The sequence below is a fragment of the Calidris pugnax genome, unplaced genomic scaffold (assembly GCF_001431845.1).
Source record: "Calidris pugnax isolate Ruff unplaced genomic scaffold, ASM143184v1 scaffold111, whole genome shotgun sequence".
NCBI classification, from domain to species: Eukaryota; Metazoa; Chordata; class Aves; order Charadriiformes; family Scolopacidae; genus Calidris; species Calidris pugnax.
Genome location: NW_015090872.1, coordinates 3,845,430 through 3,868,925, shown reverse-complemented (window position 1 = coordinate 3,868,925; position 23,496 = coordinate 3,845,430). Strand labels below are relative to the sequence as shown.

The window sequence follows — 23,496 nt, the reverse complement described above, 5'->3', positions numbered from 1 at the left end:
TTTTTTTTTTTTTTTTTTTTTTTTGCCACAGTGCAACTACTATTAAATACCACTACAGCCAGAACCAAACCAGTGATCCTATTTAACACACTGCTTCAAGGGTGGCAGCGGCCAGAACCAAACCAGTGATCCTATTTAACACGCTGCCTCAAGGGTGGCAAGTGTCGTCAAGTATTTTCTGCTGAATGCAAAGAGAATGTAGCCGGGGCATAGATCCAAAAAATGGAATTTGAGTGCTTAAATCCAAGGTTTCAGACCTGAAATTGTCCTGAGACCTGCTTTGTTTCTGGCTAATCTTTAGGTGACCGGACCCAACGTGGGCACAGAGCCTGGTGAGGTCCCGGCTCCGGGGGCTGCCGGCAGCTGCTGGGGACACAGCAGAGGCACAGGATCCCTGCCCCGCAGCGCCGGCAGCCGGAGCCAGCTCTCCTCCAGCTTGGCTTCTTGGAGAGCATGACCTGGAGGCTGTTCTTTGGGAATGGCTCACAAATACCAGGATCCCCCTGTAAAATGAGGGGCACTCCGGATGCCATCACCCTTTCCACACAACCCTTTGAGAGCACTTAGGAAGCAATGGGAAGCCTGGGATTCAAATCCTGTCTTTTCCTGAGAAGTTGCAGATTTTCCACTTCTGTTGAGGGTGCTGGAGCTCCTGGTGACTGGCTTCTGGCGGGAGCGTCTGCCTTCCCTTGCTCCCTCCCCACTGAGCCCTGGCTCCTGGGATCCCAAACCCCAAAGGCAGAGTGGTGCCGAGCATCGCAGCGATGCTCGTGGAGCACCACGGGGAGAGGTGCTGGGTGCATGCCTGGCTCCGCAGGCTGGCACTCCTCGCTGTCACAGCATGTATTTCAAATAATTTCATGTATGTCCCTGTCCAGGTAGCGCCGTATTCTCTGCTTGGTTGAAGATAGAGCAGCTTTAAAATGAAGCCCTCATACGCTGTAAGAATAATTCCAACAGACTTCTCGTCCTCTGCGTGCTACAGCTGTGAGATGCTTGGCTTCCTTCTTCTCGGTAGTTTTGTGAGTACGTTTGCTATTTTTGGACTGCAAGTCTTTCAGTAATTTCCAAGACCCCGGCACTAGATGGAGCTTTAATCTACTTGCACTTAGAAGTCTATTAATTTTAACCACAAGTTAAAAATAGGGAACAAAAAATGAAGATGCGTATGCCTGCTGGCACGTTTACAGTGCCCTTTTCCCCTCTTGTTAGCAGAGCGGTGTAAATTATAATTTAAACTTAATTTCAATGAAAATTAAAATACGGCAGCAGAATCTCGTTGATCCAGTAGGTGCTTTATAATCACTCTTACTAGCACCCTTTAATGTACCCTCAGGCTCATGGGAGAAGTTGCTGTAAGTTAGATATGCTGAAAGTGTGCTGCATATTAAGCTAATAACTGGGCTGTGCTGAATAAAGGTAATGCCATTTTTCCGAACAAAGTTTCTGTTTGTATTTCAGAATGGGGTGGGGGTGACCGAGCCTTCTGTTTGCTGCGCTCATTCAATAACGCATTTGCATTTTCACTTCATGCTACCAAAGCCAACAATTCAGAATCATCTGTTATCAGTCACTTCGTTTTTTTTCCTCCATGTGTTACCCTCGAAAATATTGAACAAATAGAAACAAATAAATCCCAGCTTTGAAACTGTAGTGTTTAATACTTTTCATTTAACAAGCTTCATGTCTCACGGGCTGCACAACGCCTATCAGAAATTTAAGAGCTTCTCTGCCTTCCACAGAAATAACTGGAAGTAGCTTTAGTTTTGTTCTCGGGTGCCTGTGTTCGTACCAGCAAGAGACTGGTTCATTCAAAACCATCGTCCAGACACTGAAGTTGCAACCTGTGTAATCAGTTCCTATTCACAGCCCCTCTGCTATGTTATTAAATGGTTTGATGTAGTAAACCAGGAGATACGTACTTGGGGAAAGAAGTCACAAGGCATGCTGTGCTCAGAACACTGGAGGTGATAAAGAAGACAGCTGCACGTTGCATCTCTCTCCCATCGCCTTCTCAAGGTCTAACCCTTCAGTGTCTTCACCTTTTATCAGCAGGACTCTGGACGTACCACAGCGTGAAAAACCTTTGTAGAAAACTTAACATGAATGCAGTATTACCAATATGAGCAAAAGCTCGTATTTCTGGAAGATTTCTACTCTCTGACAGAACTAAAGGAACCATAATACATGCAGAAGAGTATGTGCAGTGTTGTAAACTACAGGCTTTGCATATGGCAATCTGATTACAGCATTGGCCATGCTGAGTCGGGAAACAGCACAAGCAGCTTTCAGAAAAAGACCCTGCTGAAGAAAGTAATTTTAGAAGGGTGCTTCGTGGTTGACCTGGCAAAATTTTAATTGCTACTTGTGACTAGATTAAGTGTATTCAAAGTCATAATTTCCATATGAATCAACACAAGTTTGGTGCTCAAGTATCTTTAAAGAATTTGTTCTGATAAGGTTGTCACCAGTTGTGTTCAGACTGTAAAATTTCATTAGTACTGGTTTCATGGAAAGTAGTTTGCCACCCTTTGAAGAAAGAAGTGAGTAGGAGGAATGAGTATACTGATACCCAATTCCTCAAATGCATCTGGAGAGCAATGAGGAGTTATCGTTCCTGGTGGCATCGCTGATACAGGGCATAAAAAGGTTAAATGTCATTATTTCTTTACACTTTCATTTCATCTTACAGAAGTAGCTTAGAAAGTTATGAGGATGAAAGTGTGCTGGGGCATTCTTTGTTATATTTGGTTGCTCCTCTTGCTGTATGTGGACACCATTTCACTAAATGAGCAGATGTAGCTGGTAAGTTGTCCTTTGGCACCACCATCATTCTATAGAAAGCATATCTACAGAAATAGGTGTCATAAAGTCTGCACAGTGCGTAAACTGACTTTTATTTCTTTTTTAGATGCTCTTTATATCATTGTCCCATATACCAGTGGGCTGGGCAGCTCTTCCTTGTGAGTGGAAAAGAAGTTGCATACCCTAAATTTTCAAAGATAGGCATAAGATTTATCCACAAAGTTTCCTCTGACCTAAAGCTTTGGAAAAGTTTCCCCTTTGTAAATGTGGAGGTTAGATTGTAGATTAGATGTAAATGTTCAGATAAATAACTGTAAGCCCTGAAGTCTGGATAACATCTTGGCAAGTAAACTAAGCCGGTTCAGGGAATGCAGAATAAAGGAATCTGTGGTGGCTGAGGACTCATTAGTTTATACAGAATATGACAGCAAGACCATATTTATATAGATATATGCTGTCCACTGCTTTACTGTTCTACATTTAATTACTGCCCAAGGTGTGGTTTATTCTTGACAAGCGTGCTCTTGTCTGCAGGGCTGACTTTTTTAGTGCCCATTTTAAATGTGGCTATACAAAACTCCAGACACAGCTCCGGTGTTGTTCGTGCCAATGCCACAAGCAGAGCTAAAATCACTTCCTTGTCCCTATTTACTACCTTGCACTTGCTCAAGCGCAACCAGTTGCTGGAGAGCAATAGGTCAAACTTGACACAGACAGGTCCGTCGTGCTTGGAAGAACTAGGCTGGGCTATTTCTTCGTTATCCATGTGTATCCTTTTGTGCAAGAGACTAAATCGACAGTTACGGATATTTGAAATGTGAAAGCCGATTGGGGAAGTAATCAATCTTTTTTTCTGCAGCGTGCTGGGGAAATATTCCTGTATAATTAATGAGGCTCTCGTTAGGGTTTTCCACCTTCAAAGACTACTTTGCACAATTGCACTACTGAATGTGCAATATTGTAAATTCAAACTGACCACAGAGGGAAAGGAAAATAGATCACTTGACTGCTCAGAATGATCCTTAACTACTTGCAGGGATCAGGCTCAAGAAATCAAGCAAGGAAGCAGCAAACGTGCTCTTACTTCAGTTGATATAAACCCAAAGTAATACTACAACCTCGAACAGAAAGAGTCTGGAGCAGTGTGTGTTAGCGTACTCTGGGAGGCAAGCTCTGCCTTCCTAATAATTACTAATTATTATTAAAATTTGTTTCTTGTAATGTTTTATTTATCTGCTTTTCGGGTTGGATGCATCAGACGCTTGAGGACAGTGCACTCTAGGAATTCTCCTTCAGAAGAAGTAGTAGGGGCTTCTTCCCTTTGTTGTGCTGGCACTTTGGGAGGACTGATCACTCCTGATCTCCAAACGATTCCTGATTCAACAGAATTAGCTCTGTAGTAACTGTGGCAACCCAGACCATAGAAAGCAGCTTATGACCTAAAGCCGAGGTTCCTTCTGAGTATTAATGGAGTGGTTTTTTCCTTCTAGCTAAGCTATGTTAATTGGCCAAGAAAAGGAAGCAGAACAACTGTTCTTTCATTACAACAGTGCTTTGATGTTTGTATTTTATCCTGACCTAATCTCAGTAATAGGAAGAACCCAGAAGTTGGGAAGTTGGGAACTGAAATGATGACACTGTAAACAAATTTTGCCATTAAAGCATATTTTTTTGTTGCTTCATTACAAAACCTGACCTTGAATTTCAATCTTCTTACAGGCCTATCTTTTCAGAGACCTTGCTGTGACCAGTAGGAGCATATGAACAAGATGAGTAGGGTGCTGGGAGTCCTCAGCAAGGCATGCAGGTTGCAGTATGCTATTAGACATGACCTGGAAAGCACGTACAAGAAATTGTCATTGTTTTCTCTTCTCACCACCTTCTTGACACGTAAAGAAAGCTTTGTTTGCTTCTTTAAATAGTTCTGTTAATTATCTCAGGAATGCCTGTGATGCTCAGTATGTGACATTCAAGGAAAGCTTTTTGAAATGTCATGCACAAACTCTACAGGTTTATTCTATCGTTTATCATTGCACTGGGCCTTAGCCACCCTGCAGCCTTACGGTGAAGCAGGACTTCAATTTCTATCTTTAAAAAAAATCCCGCTTATTAATTTAAAACAGAAACATATTCAACCATTTCGGTTCATCTTTTTTTCCTCTTCAGTGAGCAAATGAGGGCATGAGCCAAAATCTTTTGTCTCTATCACAGCTGAATATTAATAGGTGAGCAGGAAATAATTTTGTCACATTGCTCCTCTCTGGAAGAGATGAAACCACTTCTCAAATATGAGAGGCTTAGGCACAAAACAGACACTAGGCTGCTCTGCAGTGTTAAGACTGATGTGCTTCCCAGTATATTCAGAAGATCTTTTTCTAGGTCTCTGGAGACTGTAACTTCAGAAACGCAGACATTTGTGAGTTTAGGCAGCTGGTAAGCAGGAATGTTAGAGCTCTGGGTCCCTGAAGCGGGTGGACCCTTCTGAAGGCTGTTGTGAGAAAGAGGACATTTGCCAGCGCAGGAATTGAACTCAGAAGTGAGCCCAGTCTTCTGACCTCTGGTTGCTCTTCTTTCTGTGGCACCTGATTTGTCTCTGTGTTTTCCCAGGTCGTGTACCGCTTGTGCTTGAGCTGGTTTCCAGCATAGCTGGCATGAGACAGTGTGCCAGGAGCATGGAAAGCCCTGTGTTGTGGGTAACTCCCAACCTGACCTTTTGTACTCAGCCAGTTACCAACAGCTGGGAAAGGTCATATCATCAAAGCTTTCTCTCTTTAGTTGAAGAATGCAGCTGCTTTTAACGGTTTACTGGCCAAGCTAGGTGTGTTTGGCTGGCATACTGAATTGTGGGACTGTAGCAGTCATCTCGGCAGGCTTCATGCAGTTGTGGGGTTTTCTTTCCTCTTTGCCTCTTCTTAGGCTGGGTTGTTCGGGGAAAGGGAGTTGGTGAGCTCTGCCTCTGCTGGCCTCCCAAGGCTTTCCTGGTGCTTCATGCTGTTATGTGGCATGGCTGCTTTATCTACTCCCACATGAATATAATACCAGATTGAGGGCAGAGACACAGGAGAGCAGCAGCTCTTTTATTCTTTAAAGGCAATTCATAAAGATAAAGGGCTAAATACTGGTTTACCCAGGCAGGTTTTTTCTGGTGGTATCAAACCCAACCATTTAAATAATTACATTTCCTCCATATTTCCTTTACATTCCATTTTTTGCAGCGTATGGCAGTATTAACTGCCTGCCATTGCAATATATTCCAAATCCAGCAGAGCATCTGAGTCTTCCATCATAGTGCTGCTGATGAGTAGCTGTTGTGTTTCTACCTAGAAGAGCTCCATGTTCTTATCATTACCTTATCATGACTGTAGAACATTGGCTTTTGGTTCTTGTTGCAAGTAAAACCTAGCGATTTCATAGCATTGGCTTTTGGTTCTTGTTGCAAGTAAAAACTAGCGATTTCATAGAGTATAAGTATTTCACTTTACTACCAAAGTGTTACTTGTCCCGATGGAACAGCAGGCTGCGTTGGGCAAGCGAATGCTGGGATGCAAAGATACTGTAGTACCAGCAACTAGCACTACACGAGCCCTTGTTACAGAGAAGATTCTTTGTCCTTCAGTGCTTTAATGAGGAATTCCTTTCCACTTTCAGCTCTGGTAACGGCAACTATAACACTTGCTGTAGCAGCTGATCTAGCTAAGGGAGCAGTTGTTTTGTGTGTTTCTTGGGGGCTAATGCAGTGCGACTGCTAAATCTTTACAGCTCTGTCATGTTAATGCCAAAAGAGAGAGAGTATTTGATTTTCTTAAAAAAACAAACAAACCGACCACAAACCTTGCTTTTTGTGGTCAGCCCCTCACAAATGCCCTGGACTCTGTTCAATTCTTTCTATTGAATAATTTCAGCATAAGGCCCTTGTAAAGTTTGCTCTAAAATGGGTTCAGTCCAAACCTTTTGTTTGTTAGTAAAGAACAAGTTATAGACAGTAGATCTTTCTTTCTTGTTTAATATGTATAAGCTCCTTTTACAAGCTCTATCCAAAGAACATTCAGTTAATTACTCAAGGCATCTTGTTATTTGGAGCCACTGCTTGTAGGGGAAGTGAAACTGCTTCTTTTGAGAGTGCAAGCAGTTCTTTGTGAGTGTTTTGTTCTCCACTGTACGGCCCAGCTGAGCACGGCATGTTCCTCTCTCACCGAGGGAAGACCCTCACTGTGTCTGGTGCTCCTTGTGCTCCAGAAATAACTGACATTAGGCAAACCGTATCTAGGAACGAAATCGAGCAGCATGGGAGGAGAGTTAGGGCGGCTGCCAGGGCAAGGGGAGCTGAATTCTCCTCTCTCCTATCTGGGCAGTCCTTTCCATGCTGGAGCGGAGCTGGGCAGGGATGCGGAGGTGGTACCGGCTGTCGCGGGACGCTATATGCTTGTTTTTTCCGAAGTGGGTCACCAATGTTTCCAGATAAGTGCCATAAGCTGGTGATGATTCAGATCTGTCAGCGTAGCTGCCAGCTGACGGTCAGCCTTTCTCCTTCCAGGAGAGCCTGGCTGTTCCCAAAAGGGCTGGCGTATAGCTTTCCTGTCCCCCTTCTCCCAACCCAGGGACACACCAGTCGCATTGCATGACTTTAGGGAACAGCCAACGATCCCTCAGCATTGGAGATCTCTGTGCCCGTCCTTAGGGTCCCCCAGGAGGTGCATGCTGGGGAAGCCTGTGCTGCAGGTAGAGAGGACCAAACACAGAGATGTCATGGGCAGTCTACGAGGGCTTCTGCCCTTTCATTAGTCGTGTTCATAGAATCATAGAGTGGTTAGAGTTAGAAGGGACCTTAAAGATCATCTAGTTCCAGCCCCCCTGTCACAGGCAGGGACACCTCCCACTAGACCAGCTTGCTCAAAGCCCCATCCAGCCTGGCCTTGAACACTTCCAGGGATGGAGCATCCACAACTTCTCTGGGCAACCTGGGCCAGTGTCTCACCACCCTCACAGTCAAGAATTTCTTCCTAATATCTAATCTAAATCTCCCCTCTTTCAGTTTAAAACCATTCACCCTCATCCTACCACTCCACTCCCTGATCAAGAGTCCTTCCCCATCTCTCCTGTAGCCCCTTTAGGGACTGGAAGGGGCTCTAAGGTCTCCGCGAAGCCTTCACTTCTCCAGGTTGAACAACCCCAACTCTCTCAGCCTGTCCTTACAGTAAAGGTGCTCCAGCCCTCCCATCATCTTCGTGGCCTCCTCTGGACCTGCTCCAACAGGTCCATGTCCTTCTGATGTTCCTGCTCCCCTGCTACAGACCGGGACCCTTCATGTTGCAAGAGCACTGTAAGAGCTGTTGGTCTCCCTTATCCCCTGGCACTGGGCCTGTGGAGCCGGGCAAAGCATTTTGTCTTGCTGCAGCTCATGGACTCCAGCCTCCCCCTGCGGGCCTGGCCTGGCCAGGATGCTGCCAACAGGGCGCTGCCATGGCCCACAGACACACAGGTGACTGGCCTGTGCAGCCCACGTGCTGCGGGCACATGAGGTGGGAACTTCTTTTCCTCACGTGCCGCATTATTATACAAAGCGGAGGCTTAATGTTAATCCCCCATAGAGGTGTCGTAGGAGCTGCCCATTAGGACCATGGCACAGCAATTAGAACGGGGTGATTAGGGAGGGAGTATTGCGGCTCCGCTCTGGCGCTGAGGGAGCGGGACAGAGGGAGGGATCCCTGGGATGGTTTCCATTCTCAGCTCAGACAAGCGTGGGTCAGTAGCCAGGGCCGGAGCCTGGGGTCCCCCTGAGTAGTGTGACAGGACCCTGCATGCGGCCATGCCCTGCGGCCACTAATCCCTTCCCTCCTCAGGGAGAGGCCCGGTGCTCCTGCCCGGGCCCTGCACCAGACAGAGCCACAGCCTCCATGGCCACTGTGAGGTGTTGCTGACACTGTCCCCTCGGAGCACAGCAGCTCTTTCACGGCAGAAAGAAAGAAGCATCCGTCGGCAGCCACGGTTGCCTCTCTGTAAATAGCAAACCAAGTGACCTAATTCAGCGAGCAGCAGCTCCTCGGAGGCGTCCCTCAGCAGGCTCCATGGCGGGCCCTGCTGCAGCTGACTCATCACTTCCTGCGCGGCAGAGATTGGAGCTTTCAGGCCCCAAGGATTTCACTGCTTCTTTATTAATTTTAAATTGATTAAAATGAATTTTTAAAATACCAGGAGAGACTTGCCTAAAGAAATGGTTATAAAAAAAGAAGGAAATAGTCTGTGGGAGTTAACTGTGTGCTTAACAATCTCTGGCTCATACAGCTGTGAGCACCCACTGCAGCTTGGAGGAGCCTGATGTCAGCTATTCCATCCTGGTGGATTAGTAAAGACAGGATTAACCTGTCATTATTATAAAAAAGTGAGAATTATAAACTGTCCTTGCTTATACCCAGTGCAGACCCACCAGTGTCCTCATCCATGGCAAGATGGAATTACAGGCTTCTGCTCTCAGCTACAAGGCTTTGCCCAGAAGTCAAGATCTCCCAGGGAAGTTCATCCCTGCAGGAGCATCCTGTTCTCTCCTAGCATCACCCAGTGCCTGATGAATCTCCTCATATGGTCCAGAGACTCCCTGGGGTAGCCTGTGGGGTGTCTGGTACCAGAACAGGCTGTCAGGTCCTCTGCTCAGCCTCCATGTAAGGGTGCCAGAGCGAGTGTAGGCAGTAACAGATGGGTGGAGGATCTTTTTTACCCACTGTCAGAGGACAGTTACAGATGAGCTTTTCCCCTGGGCCATTCTCACTTGCTGTTCATGCCCCCGCTCTGATCGGTGGAAGCTGACTTACAGTGTGAAGCAGGAGGATTTCTGTCCCTTGTGATTTCCATCTGCTTCAACGGAGCTGCACAAGTCAAGGTTATGCAGATATTTAAAGCTTTTCCCTCTGCCTCTCCCCTTTCACAGCGCTGGGGAGGTGTGTGCTGTGTACCAGCCAGCCAGCAGCCCAGGGACACCTAAGTCACCTGAGCCAGCACCATCAAGGAACCTTCCATGCATGGTGAACTCCAGGCTGTAGGAATCCTCCTCTTGGAGGCTACGGAAACAGAGTCCAAGTCCTCTCCACACCAGGAATTCTTCCTGAAGGTTCATCCAGAGGACTCCATCTATCTCTCAGCATCCCACCTGCTGCTTTGGAGGGAAGGTGGGCAATGACACTCACCTCCATGGTGCTGCACTGCATGGGAGCAGTGCAGGGTTTGGCTGTCAGTTGGGATTGTTCTCCATTCGAAGGAAGGTCCGCCCTAGCTCAGACAGCATAAACAGTAGATTAATTGGTAAAACTTTTTGTCCTGTGAATAAATACCAACAAATTAAAAAAAAAAAAAAAAAGGCAGGTGGAAAGCTCTGTGGTACTCCAGAGAAGACAGAGCAGGATGATGAGCAGTCAAGGAGCAGAAAATGCAATTCAGCTGGAGATAATGAAGCAGCAGGTTTTGTCAGAACCTTTTATGTCTATCTAAAAAAAGAGATGCGCTATTTCAGTGAAACTAAAGAATAAAAATATAAAAAAACAAAAAACCTCTGCAAAAACAATTTGACACTCACTATTGATTGAAGTAATGGAGCAAGCAGGTTCTAAGAAGTTGCATAAAAGCATCTTTGGTCTGCTTTAAAAATCACTCTAAAAGATACAGTGATATTACTCATATGCTGTTCATCTAACTGTCTCTTCTCATCTCTAGGTCTCAAAAGCTGAACTGCTCTAAATTCACATGCCAAAGCAGAACCTATTTTTCCTGATTGTGCCCTGTGCTCAGCTATCACTCTTGCCTGCAATGCTGTAGAGCAGATACTACTGTGGAAGAGCCTGGCTGATGAGAGACACGTAGTTCCTGTTCACCTGCTTCAGCATCAAGTGGTGTCAACTGGGATGACTGGAGAAGCCCATCTCTTTCCCCTGTCCTCTGGTACCAGGTAGGATGGGTTCTTTCTTACGTCTTGATGTCCCACAGTCAGCAGCAGAGCTTTGTCCTGGGTGGGTCACCACTTCTTTAATATGATCGCTTTGGCTTCACATCGTAGACCTATGAAAGACGATGAAGCGCTGGTTTATTTTGGACAGCTTGCAGATTGATGTTTTATCTGGGACTGGCTTATGTGTAGGTTTTAACATGTTTGGGTTTGGGTTTTTTTGCAACCAAGGTGCTTTCCAAGTTAATAAATGATACTAACGAATTCCTTCCTGTGCTTTAAGAGACTCAGATTTAGTGTTTTATTCAAATTAGGAAGTTATTAAGTAGGGTAAGAAGAACACTGGGTTACAGAATGCTCTTGCTTCATTCATTTTGTCAACTGCAGTTTTAGTTTTAATTATTTATAACACACCATAATGTACTAGTTAATTTACAGTAGCATATTTCTGTACAGTCATGAGATTAGAGACATGAGACTTACTGTAGCATTTGCTATTTACTCTTTGCTGAGTAATATACACATTAATTATGTGCATATTAGAATGGCTTTAAAATATATAGAGACTCAGCTGGAGGGTTAAGGTGTTTTAGACTTTCTGTCCTTCATGTAGTTAAAAATAGTGTCATCTAAGACCTGATCCTAAAGAAGTACATGAAATCAGTGTGACTATTCGTGGAAGGAAGGTTCTGGCAATGTGAAATTCTTTCAGTCTCTGTAGAGACAGGCCTTAGCCAGCAGACATTAAAGAGCATGTTTCAGTGTTTTAAGGGCAATATTCTTGGATAAGGTTATCTCATCCCTATTTCATTCTAGTTAAAAGATACCTAACAAGACTGCCTTTTCTGTCCCGTATGAGCTGCTGCAAACTCTGTTCAAACTCTGCTGCTGTTAATGATGAGCACAGGTGTAAAGGTGGGAGAAATGCTGGGGCCTGAAACATGACTTTGACAAAATAAAATGCTGTCAGATTCACAAGGCACACAGACTTGAAAATAGAGAAAATATTTTTTCACATTTTTAAAGTTTTATCACTCAGCTGTGCTATTTGTAGTAGTAGTAGACATAACATTTGCAGAAAGAAATGTGACAGATCCATTCAGCTGGCAATACTAAGTTTCTCTGTACTGATAACACATCTTGCCAACAATTCCTATCCTGTGGTGAAAGTTGTGTGTAGTTACCTAACAAGACAACTGGCTGTCTTCGGTCTGCATTTTCATTTTTTCGAGCCGGAGATAAGACATGCCCAGCTATGCCAGGAATTAAAACAACCCAACACGTCCATTCTTGTTTGGTGAAAATGCTGCCCTGTATTCTTAGAGCAAAACAATTATATTGTCTGTATTGTCACAGATTCTGCTATTTAGTAGTAATAGCTGTCAAGCATTAAAAAAACCCACAACAAAACAAACAGAAAAAAAACACCCAAGGATATTCTTCCTGGCAAGCACACTCCCTTACTCCCTGTTTTGCTTCTTTTAGCTCCAGGCTAACGATACTGCTGCTGAAAAGAGAGTGATTCACCCCCTCCAGCTATACCAGCAGCCTGCCTTCTAGGGTTTGGTTCTCCTAGTCACCCTCTTACAATGCCCTGCTATGAAACATGCCTAATCAGTGCTTTCCTGCAGAATAGGGTACATCAAGTAATTGAGCTGGATTTTCTTTCTCCCCAAGACTTTTCTGGAGGAACACAGAGACTTTTCTGTTGAGTCACGCAGCCCCGGCTGGGCTCCGCATGACTGAGGGGTGAGTCGCACCCCACGCTGCCGCACAGGAGGTGGTTATGGGGGCTGCCAAGAACACAGCCTCCTTTTGCCTCCTGAAGGACGAGGAGTCAGGGTGTGAAGCTTTGCCACAAAATCACACCTGGCATTTACACAGGCCTCCTTTGGGAGAGGCCATGCCACACGCGCTGCAGGTCATTCCTGACCTCTAGCCTTCCTCTTCCACAGGTCAACACAGCAGATGGGTTTTCCAGAAAGCGTGTGACTGAGTAAACCCCCCAGGGTGGGTGGTGGCTCTCCAAATAAACCCCACCGGGGAAGAATACTCAGTGGAAATGGGCTAGGGTGACAAGATACTTGGAGAGTAATGCAAAGCTGACTTTATCTCATCGTGAAGGGGACGGGGAGGGTGGCCTTTGAGATAAACAGCCATCAACAGCTGAGTGGATCAACCAGTGATGTAAATATCTCCCTGAGTTAGCCAGACTGGCATGGCGAGGGGGATTATGTGGCTCAGCCAAGCCTGGGGTAAAAAATCTGAACAACTAGCAGAGGAATTTCAAAGAGAGCAATGGGCTTGAGCTGGCATCAACCCACTTAATTCGTGACCGGGGACACGCAGTGTCATGGTGGTGAGTGTATTGTGGGTAACGGGAATCACACTGCTATGGCGACTGAGCAGTGTATTGCAATTGTGAACTCACATTTGTATTGTGTTTTCAGCCATCCCCTTATCTCTGAGAGTCCAGTACCCACTATGGACATGACCCTTCCCCAGGAAAACTCTAGAAAGGCATTTGCTTAAGTCCCCATAGAATTAATGTCCAAGGTAAAATTTGGCCCATAGTATTCTATGACACCAACTTGTAAATAATTTTGCTTCTAAGCATAAAGGTATGGGGAAATAGAAAATTCCACTGCTCCAGATAGAGCAAAGCTGGATTCCCCCAATTGTCACATTGTGCCATCCAGCATGAGACGTGGTGGGGATGAACTACTTGTTGAAGCAGAGCATATTCAGACTGGAACACAAAGTTCACAAGGGGACGGTGAAAATTATTTTTATAGCAGCCCCTTTATTTCACACACATCCATCCAGATAAACAGGACTCTGTATTGTTCAGTCAGTAACAGATTCTTTGTGATCTAGTCTTGCTGATTTTTAAAAATTGTTAGCATCAAAATGCTGGTGGACTGTGGTTTCTCATCACTGCTTGTGCACCACAGCTGTTCGGTATTGGGTTAGTAAAAATGAACCGTGCCTGGTCGCCCGTGCTCTGCCTGTCCTCCTGGCCCCCAGAGCACAGTGCCTGTGCTGCTCATTAGCAGCTCAACGACTCTCTGGGCTTGTACTAGAGATGCAGGGAGACAGCCAGCACTGACTGTATGGATGGAATAGTAATTTATTACAATGTTGTCCTCTGTGTCCTCCTATTAGGGAGAAAACTGCAAGGGTTATTTGTGCAAACAATTCAACACAAACTTAGGCACGACTTTGTCAATCTGTGCTGGGAGATGTAGATTCCTTTGGTGGCAGTTGGTTTTCCACATTTCTTTAAAGAATGTGTGTGTGTGTGCGTGTATATATATTGCAGGAAGGCAGAAAATACTTGAAAGAATTACTCTTTTTCTTTTCTGCTTCTAATTTGGTCATTAGGGATTTGTTAGAAGGAAACCCAGGCAATGAAGAAAGTAAGGAAGTCTCACCAGGAGCAACACCCACGTGCAGGTAACAAATGCCTCTGTGCACCTGAATTCAATTGATGCAAAGAAGCTGAATTTAAAATGCACTAGAGAACAAACCAGGGCCAGCTGGAGGATTTCCTGAAAGAGAAAGGAAAAGCCTGGGGAGGCAGCAGGCAGGAACAGTGAGCTGTGACGCATTCCTTCTGGCTCTGGGTAGTGTATCTGGAAGGAGGGGAATGGGAATGTCTTGGTTTGGTCATTTGGCCTGCCTAGTGAACTCTCCTAGTTAATGTTTTTTTCATCTACCGTTCAAATTGTTGGAGTGATTTATATTTTTATATATATTTTAAAATGTATGTGTGTCTATATGGGAGGAGGTTAACTAAGTATTCATTATAGAAAGCCCCAGAAACACTGTGCTTCTGTCTCTGAGCACAAAGAGAAGGAACAGAAGATACAGAGAAACCTGTTAAGGTTACTCTGGGCTAAATGACTCACAGCTGTGGAAGTCCTGTAAGTATTTGATTTGAGAAACGCTTTTGTTGGTGAGTGATGGTTCCCTGCCTTTCGGGTTGTTGCTCTTCACAGAGGGTGGGAAGGTGGGTGCTCACCTGCCTGCGGCATCTCCGTCTCCCTCCTGGGCTGAGGCTGCTTCCCAGCAGCCAGGGGAAGAGGTGGGTTTGGGTGAGGATCTGGGGAAATGGGAGCTGGAGGTGGCTGGGGGGGCTTTCAGCAGGAGTCCCTGCTGCTGGGATGTTGCTGCCAACAGGCATCTGTATGGCACGGTGCAGCCCCTGTCCTGTTTTGTCCCAGCCTTGCCTCATGCCCCCATGGGGCGAGGGGGAGGGCCTGGGGTGCCCAGCTGCAGCGTTGTGCCAGGCCTGAGGCACCAACTCTTCTCCCCTACAGCGGCGGTGATGGCAGGTGGCACTCTGCTCCATCAGACACCTCCTCATAGGTTTGACTATTCCACAGACTTTTGAAGTTGCTAGGTTTCCAGTATTTCCTTTACCAGGTGCTAACAAAAAAGCTTCTTTAAGTAAAAGTGCTTTTAATTCAGTACTTATCTTGCAGTCTCAATCTCGTCATGCCTCTAATTTTAACGTAGGCTGAGTCATTTTCATCCCACTGCTTTAAAATCGGGCTATGGAGCATGGTCTTGTTCTGGTATGTTTGGGAAGTAGAACAATTTTTCGCTCTCTTAGTCAGATCTGCCCTGCCAAGCTTCTATCACTCGGTGCTCTTAGATATAAAAATAACATATAGCTGGGAATGATTTGCAGAGTTAGTTTTATTACTGGAAGCAAAGTTGAAATGTGAAGGATGCCAGCTTACATTATGCAGATTGATTTATAAAAATAAATTAAATGGAAGTATTAGTTCAAATGAAAAATTTAACTTTGTTTTGACATAATTCCTTGGGGAAGAATTTGCATTGTGTATGCAGTACGGTAGTTACGCAGTACTTGCTTTCTCTGTTTATCTATGGCCGCTCAGTTCCTTGCCTGCCTGCCTGTCAGACCCTCCTCTGAGGCTGCAGTTGTTAATGTTTTTATGCTTAAGGGACTATATTGTTCCCTATTCTTGTTCTTGAAAATAGCTGATTTGGTTACAACTTGAGACAGGCTTTTGGCATGGAAAATGTAGGTGAAACAGTTGTAGTCTGGCAGTGCTATAAACTGCTGGAAACAGTTGTGTTTCAAAGCCTTGACAGTAGGTAGAGCTATTCCAAATGTTGTATCTGCAAGTACATATCCCTGCATGTATGGGGAGAGGAAACAGAAAATACAAGGGGAACACCACAGCACACAGGTGATTGTAGCACATCTAAAATATTGCACTCCTTGGGTCCACAGTTTAGGAAGAACATGGCAAAACTAGAAAAATACTGAAAATGGGACAAATCCGGGATTGCAGGACTGAGCAAGCTTGATCTGTTTATATACAAAATCCAGTTGTGAATCTGAGCTGATATAATTTTGCATTCACCGGTTGGTTCCTTCATGTGAATTTGAATTGTAAAGCAGTGACTGATTTTTTGATTTTAAACTTATTTCTCTTTTTCTTGAGTTCATTTGAACCTGCATCTCGGCAACAACTGAGGTCTTCAGAAAGCGTGGGTTGTAATAGAAGGGAATGCACAGCTGTTATACCAGCCTCTGTAGGGCTGTTCACCTGTTGGTATGTAGAAAGTCACGGTGGTCCTGTTCCACCCTGGAACGGGGGCTGTTCTGCTTCGCTGTAGGTGCTGCACTGGCAGAGGGAGGTGGATGGAAGCTGTGAGACGAGCCCTGGGGCTCAGCTGTGTGGTTGTGATGTTCCTGCCTGGCTGGCACAAGTTTCACCTGCTAACATTAAGTGTGGATTTTCGCCCCTAACATGAAATGAAGCCTGGTGAGGACTTGTATTATTTCTGCTATCAAACAGGCATTAACGATCTCTGCTCACTCTCAAGTATGTGTCAGTTTGCACAACCAAGTAACCTCTGGTTTGCTAGGCTGGTTTTGGTGAGGTCGGGAGATAGTCCTTGCTTGCAGGGACAGGCTAGCAATTGTTAGCTGCATTAGTGGAAACAACATATCTTTTCAATGGAAAAAGATAACTTGTTTTTAGTTGGCTTTATCAGTTTATTTTCTAGCTCTGAGTAGTGTCAAACCCAATTTACTGGTCTGCTGGGTGAAAGTAAAGCATCTTACAATGGCAAAGAAATCCAAAATGTTATTCAGTAGGGGAGGTTGTTTGTTTTGTACATAAATCACTATCCATTATCTGCTTAAGAAGTTGTTTTGGTTGGAAAAATGCTGAAAATATTGTTTATAATTCTGTGTTTTTCACAGAATGATAGCATATAAACAACAAAAAAAGGACAACAGTAGGAGGGTTTTTATTGTGTTATAGAAAGTCACACCAGGGTTAAAGTTTATAGTGTAAAGGGAATTCATATTTTGCCTCATTGAGGCTTCTTCCTCTTCGTTGCCAATGACCTTAATATAAATAGAAAGCAAGTTCCACATGTTCACCAAGGAGAATAAAGTGCACTTCGCACCTTTAGGTGGAGCAAAGGCTTCATTGGGCTGCCTTGGTACCAGGGGGGTTTCCAAAAATCCTCGCTCCGAGATGGTCCCTTCACCCTGTACTGACCCCATGGGAATCTTGGTCCCACCAGGAGGACCTGTGAGCTCCCTGCATTCCTTTGTGTGCTTTTGGCCTGTTTCAAGCCCAGTCCAAAGTGCAAGGAATTAACTAAGACTCTGCTGACTTTCTGCCAGTTGCTTGCCCTAGTGAACACTAGAGCCTGTGAGCGAGGGCCTGCCAGTGGGGATTTCTGGTGGTTATTTGTGTTCCTGGAGGCAGCAGGATCTCCACCAAAGACCAGGCCTGTTGGACCGGCCGCTGGACAAATGCGAAGCAGGAGACAAATGCAAGCAGCTGTGGGAGATGTTTGTGCATTGTCTGTTTGCTTGCTGGCTGAGAGCTGGGCTGGGGTGATGGGTCTCCTCTTGCAACAGCTATATCATCTGGCCATGCCTTTCAGTTGCTTACAAGCAGGTGTCAGCCACTGAAACAGGCTGTGTCTCATTGCCAGCTCCCTAAAAGCTGCCACCTGCAAAAGCTAGTTTTCTATTCCTAGCCACTGGTTTACTTGCTGTTCTTGAAAACCTTGCTCAAATGGATATCCAGCCAGCTAGTCAGACACAAGCTTGCATGTTAACTGCATTTCTTCCTCTAGAGATTACTGCCCTATTGCATCCCTTATTGTGCATGGAGCATTCTTGTGAAACAAGAGGTGATAGAGCACATAGCAACACTGACTAATGTCACTTGTCAGGTGCCTTCTAAAGGACAAGGTGAGGCTGAGGGTTTGTAATACACTGGAAAACATATTGTAGCCTGAATTCCTCCATAGTTTCAGTACAACAATAGAAGGGGTGCTATCAGAAACACCGCTTCCAATATTGAAGATAAATTTATTATCACAAATGTAGACTAAAATAAAGGAGCACTTAACTATTAAAAGGCAGACAAAGGTGGATTCTGTGAATAGTGGGTGTCAGGGCAGGGCTTCAAGTAGATGGTCCCTTTGCACCACCTACTTAACTACATTTGTCTTCTAGATGATTAAACTGACTATTTTTTGGTCCTTCAGAGTTTGAAAGCTTTATGTTTTTGAAAGCAAATTCACCGTTTGCAATGTAACTGGTAAAAATGCAAACATTAGTTGCAATGAACTTAGTATTTGGCTAGGCAACAATTTTCTTAGGTTGTATTTGGGGTATTTCTGCCTAGATGTAGAGTATGCATATTTGTGCTAGCAAGTTAAATTCATTAGAGTCTTGAGATCAGATTTCTTTTCTTACCTGTCTCTTCCATTGAGCTTTCTTTAAGATTGCAAAACCTTCCTACAGAATAAAGACTTTTCCCAGGGGATGGCAAAAAAAAAATATGCTGCGATGCTTTCTGCTGCCAAGACTCAAACCAGCTAGTTTGCTGGCAGGAACAAGGTCGTGGTGTCTTTCCCTTCCCCAGTTACCCAATGTAGTGGGTATTTTTCTTTTCTGCTGTTTTAAGGAGCATTGTCATTTTGGCTTGTGGCCTGCTGATGATAAGACAGAATAACTATTCCCTCTGACTCCCGCAGCTCTCCATCTGTCTGTGTACACCTTCCTTCTTTGAGAACCTCTGTCCACAGATCCTTCTTCCTGCCCATTGCCAGCTTCTTGCTGTGATGGCTCCACCTGTGCAAGGACTCACTGGAGACATCTAGACTGAAGCCACCCATTCTCTGCTCTGTCATCCAAACAGGAGAGGCTACTCTACTGAAGCCACTGTCTGCTCCTTTCCTGTGTGTCGGTGTGGACTGGCAGCTCTGTGGAGTAAGAGGGTTCTGGCTGTGGTCATGGTCAGTGCTTTTTGTAAGCTGTCTTTGTATGGGGTAGAGCCAAGTGGAGAACAAAGTGTGACTAGACGCTGCTGGTGGCCTCACCTACTAAGGAATCCTCAGCTGATTTCTTAAGGAAGCTTTGCAATCTTTCCACATCCTGAGGCAGTGGGTAGGACTGAAGCAGGGGCTGAAGTCCAAGGAGAAGTAGAGGAGCTCTAGTTCAGCAGAGAATGGGGGCCAAACTCTTGCTTCAAAAAAAGAAATTGATTTTTGGTGATGTCGCTTTTGCTTCTTTTACTGTATGAAACTGCTACTGCTGAGGCCAAGACACAAATCCTTGGAGTCAGAAGATTTGTGCTTGGTGTCTCAAATGAAATGATGAGGAAGTGACTGTAGCTACAGTGATGCATTCCTGTTACACTGTGGAAGTGATGAAAGTAAGCCTTTGACCTATTAATAATCACCAGGTGTGCAGAAGCCCACGGTCATGCTCTCAACAGTGGTGACATGTCGGATATGTCAGTGAACTGGCCACTGCTACATGGTACTGGATATTTATCCTGTCTTTGCCACTGAAGCCTTTAACCCAACAGTGTTTTACTTGCAAGGCTGGTGGAATATTTCTATGCTCTTGCTGTGATTCCCGCTGTAGTTGCAGCAGAGATTTATTTCACTGTTGGTGTGCTATCTAGGGCTGTGCTTAAATCACAGGTGATCTGAGCTTGATGGAGGAGGCAGAGCTTCCTGCTTGGTGGTCCATCTGGCAGCATGCAGCAGAGCTTCACCTTGAGTTTCTTCTTCCCTAACTGTATACATATTATGCTACAACCTGCTGATGCCAGGTAGGATCATAATGTCTGTGCTCAGCTGATCAGAAAGAGAAGGTGAGCTAGTGAACAACATCTGTGCGTGTCCTACCCATGGTTCATCTCTAGGGACTGTTGGCTGAGTATTTTTCAAATGCAAAGGGAGTGCTATTGTGGCCAGCCTTCCCACAGGCTGATTTGCAGAAACATGTGGCAAACAGGAGGGTTTGCCACTTTGGTTCAGCGATCTACACAGTTTTGTGGAACCAGACAGGAAGATACTACGCTAAGTGCTGTAGAGTGAGAAGCTAATGGGTATGATTTGAATGACTGCTGCTTACCTTGGATTACAATAAACCATGCATAGTTGAACAGCATGTAACAAAGCCACGCTTCTGCAGAATTTAGTTTTAACTAAATGAACTGAAAAAGAATTTATGGAAACTCTAAGCAGCTTTTGAGGAATTCATAGACTGGATTAAATTGTGTCTTCATTGACCATAGAGTATAAATTGGGAATATGTGAGTTTTCAGCTTTCAGAAGGTTGTGATTTTCACTTTTTTTTTAACCAGCTTTTCTAGCTTTGCAATAATGAAATCTACCAATGCAACTGGAATAGTGTTTCTAAAAGATGCGCTGTTCTTCTGAGCCTTTATAAAGCCATTTCAGAGCCTTTCACATTGTACAGATACAAAAAAAAAAAGTTGGTGTGAGGAAGTTTGGGGTTGAGGGGAAGCAGAAAATTGGGGGAGGAGGGTAGATATTTTTTAAATCACTGAAATATGATAGGAAGTCAGGTCCCCTCTGAAGCAAGATTAACAACAACTAGGCAATCCCGATACTGTTCACCTGTTTTCCTCTTTAAATCTGCTGCTGATGGGATTCCATGGTCTCTTCCAGCACTTAGACAGTCCTACCTTTAGAAACAAAACCTACATCTTCTTTCCCCAAAATTAGCCTAATACTTCTTGTTCTATACTGGGAAGAAGAAACATGGAATGCTCTCTTCTTCAGAAGCATCTGTTATGCTCATCCTTGGCTTTCTCATTCTAGATTAAACAAGTCACATTCTCCTGTTTCTCACAGAATTGAGGGACATCTGAGGTTGGAAGAGACCTCTGGAGATCATCTAGTCCAACTCTTCTCTTCGAAGCAGAGGCAACTACACCAGGTTATGCAGAGCTCTATCAGATGAGTTGAGTATCTCCCAGGCATGGAAACTGCACAGCCTCCCTGGTGACACATCCTGGTGTTTGACCAGCCTCATAGGAAAAAGATTTTCTCTTCTGCTGAGACGGAGCCTAGTGGTGGGGCAGGCAACTGGAGAAAAGCACAGAATGATGTGAGCTGGCTCAGGTGTGCAGAGGCCACCTTGCATTGCAAGGCATGGGTTTGAGAGGCAGCAAAAAGGTTTAGCAGGATTGGAGGGATGGGATTTACTTGGGGTAGGTTTTTTGGTTTGAGTGTCCCCAGTGTGTCCCTGACCTCTGCCAGGAGCAGGGATGCCATCAGTGGCACAAGCGGTTTTCTTTACATTAATTTTTGTGTAAGCTGCAGCTCTGGGACTTTAAAAATGGTTTTGTTGGCAATGACAAAATACTGCGGTGATGGGACTGTTGTAACTTGTGATTGCTCCTCCACTGGAGTGAGGCTTTGAGAAGGCATGCTGTTTTCTATTTGCTCTACTGGTACGGTTAGGGGAAAAACAGTGTAGGAGGTATACAAAGCCCTCTGCAGAACCAGCAGAGGACTTCAAGCTGGGTATGGGTACAGTAATTGCCCTGAGTTGATCTGAATTGTTTTGTCAGAGAGGGTGCCCAATGGAAGGGTCTTTGGTGACTGAGCAAGGGGTGAGAACTGTGGCTGTTAAGGAGCAGAGAGGGGGAGAGAGTCAATGGCTTGTGTTCCCCTGGGATTAACGTGGTAAATGCAGAGCTAACACAAGTGATTATTAACATTCAAAGGCAGCTGATCTGGTGATTGAGAAAGTGCCATTTTGTGTCCTTGCCTTCAGGAGGGGCTTATTTTCTTGTCTGTAAAATGGGAATGACAGTCCCTGTCCAGAAGCCTCACCATACCGGGTGCTAGCAGGCACAGAGCTGCTGTCGCTGTCTGAAGCGATTTGTCACAATTCCTTTCTTGGGAATAACAGTATTTCTGTTCGTCAAAGGTACAGCTAACCTAGAAGTAAAGGAGTGAAAACAGTAAGTGTGAGATTGTGTGGTGCGCAGAAAGAGGAGACAGCTCGTCCCAATAAACCATAAGGTGGCATGTTGAGGTGGAGCTGTGAATCTGGTCTGCAGAATGCAATCTAGGATCTGCCTGAGCTTTACCAGTATGTGGTAATCAGACAGGGGTCATGTTTTCTGCTGCCATGGCTGCCAGTATTTTAGAAAAGAGCTTTGGCACAGATGTATGTATCTGATGACAAGGGGTTCATGAATGTAGTTAAACGACAAAAAAAAAACACACCCCAAACCCAGAATACATCAGGTTAAGACTCCCATTTCTCCTCTGTGGAGGCTCCTATTTATTGCAGTGGAGGCTGAGGCTTGTATTTCAGAGCAGAGCCTGGTGGGCTGTGGGGGCTCAGTGCTGTCTCCCTGCCTTGCCTGCACCAGGTGCAGCAGAACTTTCTTCTGGTGGTTTCTGGGCATTTACTGCTTGTACTTGCTGATGTGGAAGCAGCAGGAGAAGAAACACGGAGGTTTCTGATGCTTGTGGTGCAAGCATGCTTTTTCTTCTAACCTTCTCCTTCTCCCACAAACTATCTAGTAGCTGTTTAACAGTTCAGTGAAACCTCTAGTTTTACAGAGGTTTTACACTTGTATTCCCTCCGATTTTCCACATTCTTTCATGCTCCAATTCATTATTTATTTATTTTTACTTGCTTGTCTTCTAAAATCCTCTCTTTTTCTTCTGTCTGCCTTCTCCACCTTTCTCTCCAAGTCCCAGGCTCAGGCATGTGTATGGCTGGTGACCAGTCAAAGCATATGGTACATCTAGCAGAGAAAAGTGAATGTTTCTCACCTGAGTCAGCCCTGGGGGGCAGCCACAGCAACGAAATAATTTCCAGATTTGGTCTGCAGTGTATTCTGATACTGAAGCGTGGACGTTTTGGGGTAAGCTGTGCAGATTGGAGCCTTCTTTTACGGAGGAATGAAATCCTGCCACAGTGCAGCAACAGAACTAACAGCACCCTGAGGTCACGCAGAGCTGCATTTTGGCTTTGGGCAGCAGCAGGAACCGGGAGCAAATGGAACTGTAGGAGCCTGTTGCCAGTGTTAGACTGGGGTGGAACAGGTTTGGCCATTTGTGGTGGGTTGACCCTGGCTGGACACCCAGTGCCCGCCAAAGCTGCTCTGTCACTCCCTGTCTTAGCTGGACAGGAGAGAGAAAATATAACAAAAGGCTTGTGGGTCGAGATAAAGATAGGGAGAGATCACTCATCAATTACTGTCACAGGCAAAACATACTTGGCTTGACGAAAATCAGTTTAATTTATTACCAATCAAATCAGAGTAGGATAATGAGAAAATAAAAACTAAATCTTAAAACACCTTCCTCCCACCACCCCATTCTTCCTGGGCTCAACTTCACTCCCAGTTTCTCTCCCTCCTCCCCCTGAGTGGTACAGTAGGATGGGGAATGGGGTTTGC

The 23,496-nt window shown here is 45.0% G+C and overlaps 1 long non-coding RNA gene across 7 annotated transcripts in view; it reads left to right on the top strand.

Annotated features, from left to right (window-relative positions):
- LOC106890274 overlaps positions 1–23,496 on the top strand; it is a 101,712-nt gene that overhangs the window by 9,264 nt on the left and 68,952 nt on the right. For all 7 annotated transcript variants that reach the window (XR_001412489.1, XR_001412490.1, XR_001412487.1 and 4 more), the window contains exons 2-4: positions 9,728–9,965; positions 10,507–10,738; positions 14,120–14,191. This is a non-coding gene — a long non-coding RNA (uncharacterized LOC106890274). The remainder of the gene's footprint in view (positions 1–9,727; positions 9,966–10,506; positions 10,739–14,119; positions 14,192–23,496) is intronic.